Consider the following 7184-nt stretch of genomic DNA (forward strand, 5'->3'; position numbering starts at 1 on the left):
TATGGACCAGAGGGCATTAGAGCTATGGTCCAGAGGCCATTAGAGCTATGGACCAGAGGGCATTAGAGCTATGGAACAGTAGCATTAGAGCTATGGTTCAGTAGCATTAGAGCTATGGTTCAGTAGCATTAGAGCTATGGAACAGAGGGCATTAGAGCCATGGAACAGAGGGCATTAGAGCTATGAACCAGAGGGCATTAGAGCTATGGTCCAGAGGCCATTAGAGCTATGGACCAGAGGGCATTAGAGCTATGGAACAGTAGCATTAGAGCTATGGAACAGAGGGCATTAGCTATGGAACAGAGGGCATTAGAGCTATGGAACAGAGGGCATTAGAGCTATGAACCAGAGGGCATTAGAGCTATGTACCAGAGGGCATTAGAGCTATGGAACAGAGGGCATTAGAGCCATGGAACAGAGGGCATTAGAGCTATGAACCAGAGGGCATTAGAGCTATGTACCAGAGGGCATTAGAGCTATGGAACAGAGGGCATTAGAGCTATGGATCAGAGGGCATTAGAGCTATGTACCAGAGGGCATTAGAGCTATGGACCAGTAGCATTAGAACTATGGACCAGAGGGCCTTAGAGCTATGGTCAGTAACATTAGAGCTATGGAATCAGAGGGCATTAGGAATAGAGGGCATTAGAGCTATGGAATAGAGAGCATTAGAGCTATGGAACAGAGGGCATTAGAGCTATGGAACAGAGGGCATTAGAGCTATGGTTCAGTAGCATTAGAGCTATGGAACAGAGGGCATTAGAGCTATGTACCAGAGGGCATTAGAGCTATGGAACAGAGGGCATTAGAGCTATGTACCAGAGGGCATTAGAGCTATGGAACAGAGGGCATTAGAGCTATGGATCAGAGGGCATTATAGCTATGGTTCAGAGGGCATTAGAGCTATGGAACAGAGGGCATTAGAGCTATGGTCCAGTATAGCATTAGAGCTATGGAACAGAGGGCATTAGAGCTATGGAACAGAGGGCATTAGAGCTATGGTCCAGTAGCATTAGAGCTATGGAACAGAGGGCATTAGAGCTATGGAACAGAGGGCATTAGAGCTATGGAACAGAGGGCATTAGAGCTATGGAACAGAGGGCATTAGAGCTATGGAACAGAGGGCATTAAAGCTATGGAATCAGAGGGCATTAGAGCTATGGACCAGAGGGCATTAGAGCTATGGAACAGAGGGCATTAGAGCTAACAGGGCATTAGAGCTATGGAACAGAGGGCATTAGAGCTATGGAACAGAGGGCATTAGAGCTATGGAATCAGAGGGCATTAGAGCTATGGAACAGAGGGCATGAGAGCTATGGAACAGAGGGCATTAGAGCTATGGAACAGAGGGCATTAGAGCTATGGACCAGGGGGCATTAGAGCTATGTAACAGAGGGCATTAGAGCTATGTGTCAGAGGGCATTAAAGCTATGGTTCAGTAGCATAGAGCTATGGAATCAGGGGGCATTAGAGCTATGGTCCAGTAGCATTAGAGCTATGGAATAGAGGGCATTAGAGCTATGGAATAGAGGGCATTAGAGCTATGGAGCAGAGGGCATTAGAGCTATGGAACAGAGGGCATTAGAGCTATGGATCAGAGGGCTTTAGAGCTATGGAACAGAGGGAATCAGAGCTATGGAACCGAGGAGCTTTAGAGCTATGGCTTAGTAGCATTAGCGCTATGGAACAGAGGGCTTTAGAGCTATGGAACAGAGGGCTTTAGAGCTATGGAATCAGAGGGCATTAGAGCTATGGAACAGAGGGCATTAGAGCTATGGATCAGAGGGCTTTAGAGCTATGGAACAGAGGGAATCAGAGCTATGGAACAGAGGGCTTTAGAGCTATGGTTCAGTAGCATTAGCGCTATGGAACAGAGGGCTTTAGAGCTATGGAACAGAGGGCTTTAGAGCTATGGATCAGAGGGCATTAGAGCTATGGTACAGAGGGCATTAGAGCTATGGACCAGACGGCATTAGAGCTATGGACCAGAGGGCATTAGAGCTATGGAACAGAGGGCATTAGAGCTATGGAATCAGAGGGAATTAGAGCTATGGAGCAGAGGGCATTAGAGCTATGGAACAGAGGGCATTAGAGCTATGGAGCAGAGGGCATTAGAGCTATGGATCAGAGGGCATTAGAGCTATGGTCCAGAGGGCATTAGAGCTATGGTCCAGAGGCCATTAGAGCTATGGAAAAGAGGGCATTAGAGCTATGGAACTTAGGGCATTAGAGCTATGGAATCAGAGGGCATTAGAGCTATGGAACAGAGGGCATTAGAGCTATGGACCAGTAGCATTAGAACTATGGACCAGAGGGCCTTCGAGCTATGGTCAGTAACATTAGAGATATGGAACAGAGGGCATTAGGAATAGAGGGCATTAGAGCTATGGAATAGAGAGCATTAGAGCTATGGAACAGAGGGCATTAGAGCTATGGAACAGAGGGCATTAGAGCTATAGACCAGTAGCATTAGAGCTATGGAACAGAGGGCATTAGAGCTATGGAGCAGAGGGCATTAGAGCTATGGATCAGAGGGCATTAGAGCTATGGTTCCAGAGGGCATTAGAGCTATGGTCCAGAGGCCATTAGAGCTATGGAAAAGAGGGCATTAGAGCTATGGAACTTAGGGCATTAGAGCTATGGAATCAGAGGGCATTAGAGCTATGGAACAGAGGGCATTAGAGCTATGGACTAGTAGCATTAGAACTATGGACCAGAGGGCCTTCGAGCTATGGTCAGTAACATTAGAGATATGGAACAGAGGGCATTAGGAATAGAGGGCATTAGAGCTATGGAATAGAGAGCATTAGAGCTATGGATCAGAGGGCATCAGAGCTATGGAACAGAGGGCATTAGAGCTATGGTTCAGTAGCATTAGAGCTATGGAACAGAGGGCATTAGAGCTATGTACCAGAGGGCATTAGAGCTATGGAACAGAGGGCATTAGAGCTATGTACCAGAGGGCATTAGAGCTATGGAACAGAGGGCATTATAGCTATGGTTCAGAGGGCATTAGAGCTATGGAACAGAGGGCATTAGAGCTATGGTCCAGTATAGCATTAGAGCTATGGAACAGAGGGCATTAGAGCTATGGTTCAGTAGCATTATAGCTATGGAACAGAGGGCTTTAGAGCTATGGAACAGAGGGCTTTAGAGATATGGAATCAGAGGGCATTAGAGCTATGGAACAGAGGGCATTAGAGCTATGGATCAGAGGGCTTTAGAGCTATGGAACAGAGGGAATCAGAGCTATGGAACAGAGGGCTTTAGAGCTATGGTTCAGTAGCATTAGCGCTATGGAACAGAGGGCTTTAGAGCTATGGAACAGAGGGCTTTAGAGCTATGGCCCAGAGGGCATTAGATCTATGGAACAGAGGGCATTAGAGCTATGGACCAGACGGCATTAGAGCTATGGACCAGAGGGCATTAGAGCTATGGAATCAGAGGGAATTAGAGCTATGGAGCAGAGGGCATTAGAGCTATGGAACAGAGGGCATTAGAGCTATGGATCAGAGGGCATTAGAGCTATGGAGCAGAGGGCATTAGCTATGGATCAGAGAGCATTAGAGCTATGGACCAGAGGGCATTAGAGCTATGGAGCAGAGGATATTAGAGCTATGGATCAGAGGGCATTAGAGCTATGGAACAGAGGGCATTAGAGCTATGGATCAGAGGGTATTAGAGCTATGGAGCAGAGGGCATTAGAGCTATGGTCCAGTAGCATTATAGCTATGGAACAGAGGGCTTTAGAGCTATGGAACAGAGGGCATTAGAGCTATGGTGCCGTAGCATTAGAGCTATGGACCAGAGGGCATTAGAGCTATGGTTCAGTAGCATTAGAGCTATGGAACAGAGGGCATTAGTGCTATCGAACAGAGGGCATTAGAGCTATGGAGCAGAGGGCATTAGAGCTATGGACCAGAGGGCATTAGAGCTATGGAGCAGAGGGCATTAGAGCTATGGAACAGAGGTCATTAGAGCTATGGAACAGAGGGTATTAGAGCTATGGACCAGAGGGCATTAGAGCTATGGACCAGAGGGCATTAGAGCTATGGAACAGAGGACATTAGAGCTATGGACCAGAGGGTATTAGAGCTATGTTCAGTAGCATTAGAGCTATGGAACAGAGGGCTTTAAAGCTATGGTTCAGTAGCATTAGAGCTATGGAACAGAGGGCTTTAGAGCTATGGAACAGAGGGCATTTGAGCTATGGTACAGAGGGCATTAGAGCTATGGATCAGAGGGCATTAGAGCTATATGGACCAGACGGCATTAGAGCTATGGAACAGAGGGCATTAGAGCTATGGTACAGTAGCATTAGAGCTATGGAATCAGAGGGCATTAGAGCTATGGACAGAGGGCATTAGAGCTATGGAACAGAGGGCATTTGAGCTATGGAACAGACGACATTAGAGCTATGGATCAGAGGGCATTAGAGCTATGGAATCAGAGGGCATGAGAGCTATGAATAAGAGAGCATTAGAGCTATGGAACAGAGGGCATTAGAGCTATGGAGCAGAGGGCATTAGAGCTATGGAACAGAGGGCATTAGAGCTATGGAACAGAGGGCATTTGAGCTATGGTTCAGAGGGCATTAGAGCTATGGAACAGAGGGCATTAGAGCTATGGTAGGAGAGCAGATAGGTGAGGGGAGGGAGAAAGAGAGGAGAGCTAATAGGTGAGGGGAGGGAGAAAGAGAGGAGAGCTAATAGGTGAGGGGAGGGAGAAAGAGAGGAGAGCTAATAGGTGAGGGGAGGGAGAAAGAGAGGAGAGCTAATAGGTGAGGGGAGGGAGAAAGAGAGGAGAGCTAATAGGTGAGGGGAGGGAGAAAGAGAGGAGAGCTAATATGAGAGGGGAGGGAGAAAGAGAGGAGAGCTAATAGGTGAGGGGAGGGAGAAAGAGAGGAGAGCAGATAGGAGAGGGGAGGGAGAAAGAGAGGAGAGCAGATAGGAGAGGGGAGGGAGAAAGAGAGGAGAGCAGATAGGAGAGGGGAGGGAGAAAGAGAGGAGAGCTAATAGGAGAGGGGAGGGAGAAAGAGAGGAGAGCTAATAGGAGAGGGGAGGGAGAAAGAGAGGAGAGCTAATATGAGAGGGGAGGGAGAAAGAGAGGAGAGCTAATAGGTGAGGGGAGGGAGAAAGACGAGAGCAGATAGGTGAGGGGAGGGCATTAGAGCTATGGTGAGCATTAGAGCTATGGACAGAGGGCATTAGAGCTATGGTTCAGAGGGCATTAGAGCTATGGACAGAGGGCATTAGATCTATGGAACAGAGGGCATTAGAGCTATGGAACAGAGGGCATTAGAGCTATGGAACAGAGGGCATTAGAGCTATGGAACAGAGGGCATTAGAGCTATGGAATCAGAGGGCATTAGAGCTATGGAGCAGAGGATATTAGAGCTATGGAACAGAGGGCATTAGAGCTATGGTCCAGAGGGCATTAGAGCTATGGTTTCAGAGGGCATTAGAGCTATGGAATCAGAGGGCATTAGAGCTATGGAACAGAGGGCTTTAGAGCTATGGTCCAGTATCATTACAGCTATGGAACAGAGGGCTTTAGAGCTATGGAATCAGAGGGTATTAGAGCTATGGACCAGAGGGCATTAGAGCTATGGAACAGAGGGCATTAGAGCTATGGAACAGAGGGCATTAGAGCTATGGAACAGAGGGCATTAGAGCTATGGAACAGAGGGCATTAGAGCTATGGATCAGAGGGTATTAGAGCTATGTTCAGTAGCATTAGAGCTATGGAACAGAGGGCATTAGAGCTATGGACCAGAGGGCTTTAGAGCTATGGAACAGAGGGAATCAGAGCTATGGAACCGAGGGCTTTAGAGCTATGGTTCAGTAGCATTAGAGCTATGGAACAGAGGGCATTAGAACTATGGACAGAGGGCATTAGAGCTATGGAACAGAGGGCATTAGAGGTATGGAACAGAGGGCATTAGAGCTATTGTTCAGAGGGCATTAGAGCTATGGAACAGAGGGCATTAGAGCTATGGTTCAGAGGGCATTAGAGCTATGGAGCAGAGGATATTAGAGCTATGGAACAGAGGGCATTAGAGCTATGGTTCAGAGGGCATTAGTGCTATCGAACAGAGGGCATTAGAGCTATGGAGCTGAGGGCATTAGAGCTATGGATCAGAGGGCATTAGAGCTATGGAGCAGAGGGCATTAGAGCTATGGAACAGAGGATATTAGAGCTATGGAGCAGAGGATATTAGAGCTATGGACCAGAGGGCATTAGAGCTATGGACCAGAGGGCATTAGAGCTATGGAACAGAGGGCATTAGAGCTATGGAACAGAGGGCATTAGAGCTATGGACCAGAGGGTATTAGAGCTATGTTCAGTAGCATTAGAGCTATGGAACAGAGGGCATTAGAGCTATATGGACCAGACGGCATTAGAGCTATGGAACAGAGGGCATTAGAGCTATGGTGCAGTAGCATTAGAGCTATGGAATCAGAGGGCATTAGAGCTATAGACAGATGGCATTAGAGCTATGGACCAGACTGCATTAGAGCTATGGAACAGAGGGCATTAGAGCTATGGAACAGAGGGCATTAGAGCTATGGAATCAGAGGGAATTAGAGCTATGGAGCAGAGGGCATTAGAGCTATGGAGCAGAGGGCATTATAGCTATGGGACAGAGAGCATTAGAGCTATGGACCAGAGGGCATTAGAGCTATGGAGCAGAGGATATTAGAGCTATGGAACAGAGGGCATTAGAGCTATGGTCCAGAGGGCATTAGAGCTATGGTTTCAGAGGGCATTAGAGCTATGGAATCAGAGGGCATTAGAGCTATGGAACAGAGGGCATTAGAGCTATGGTCCAGTATCATTACAGCTATGGAACAGAGCGCTTTAGAGCTATGGAGCAGAGGGCATTAGTGCTATGGAGCAGAGGGCATTAGAGCTATGGACCAGAGGGCATTAGAGCTATGGATCAGAGGGTATTAGAGCTATGGATCAGAGGGCATTAGAGCTATTGGAATCAGAGGGCATTAGAGCTATGGAATCAGAGGGTATTAGAGCTATGGACCAGAGGGCATTAGAGCTATGGAACAGAGGGCATTAGAGCTATGGAACAGAGGGCATTAGAGCTATGGAACAGAGGGCATTAGAGCTATGGATCAGAGGGTATTAGAGCTATGTTCAGTAGCATTAGAGCTATGGAACAGAGGGCA

Source organism: Protomyctophum parallelum, assembly GCF_964188405.1.
Source record: "Protomyctophum parallelum genome assembly, chromosome: 16".
NCBI classification, from domain to species: Eukaryota; Metazoa; Chordata; class Actinopteri; order Myctophiformes; family Myctophidae; genus Protomyctophum; species Protomyctophum parallelum.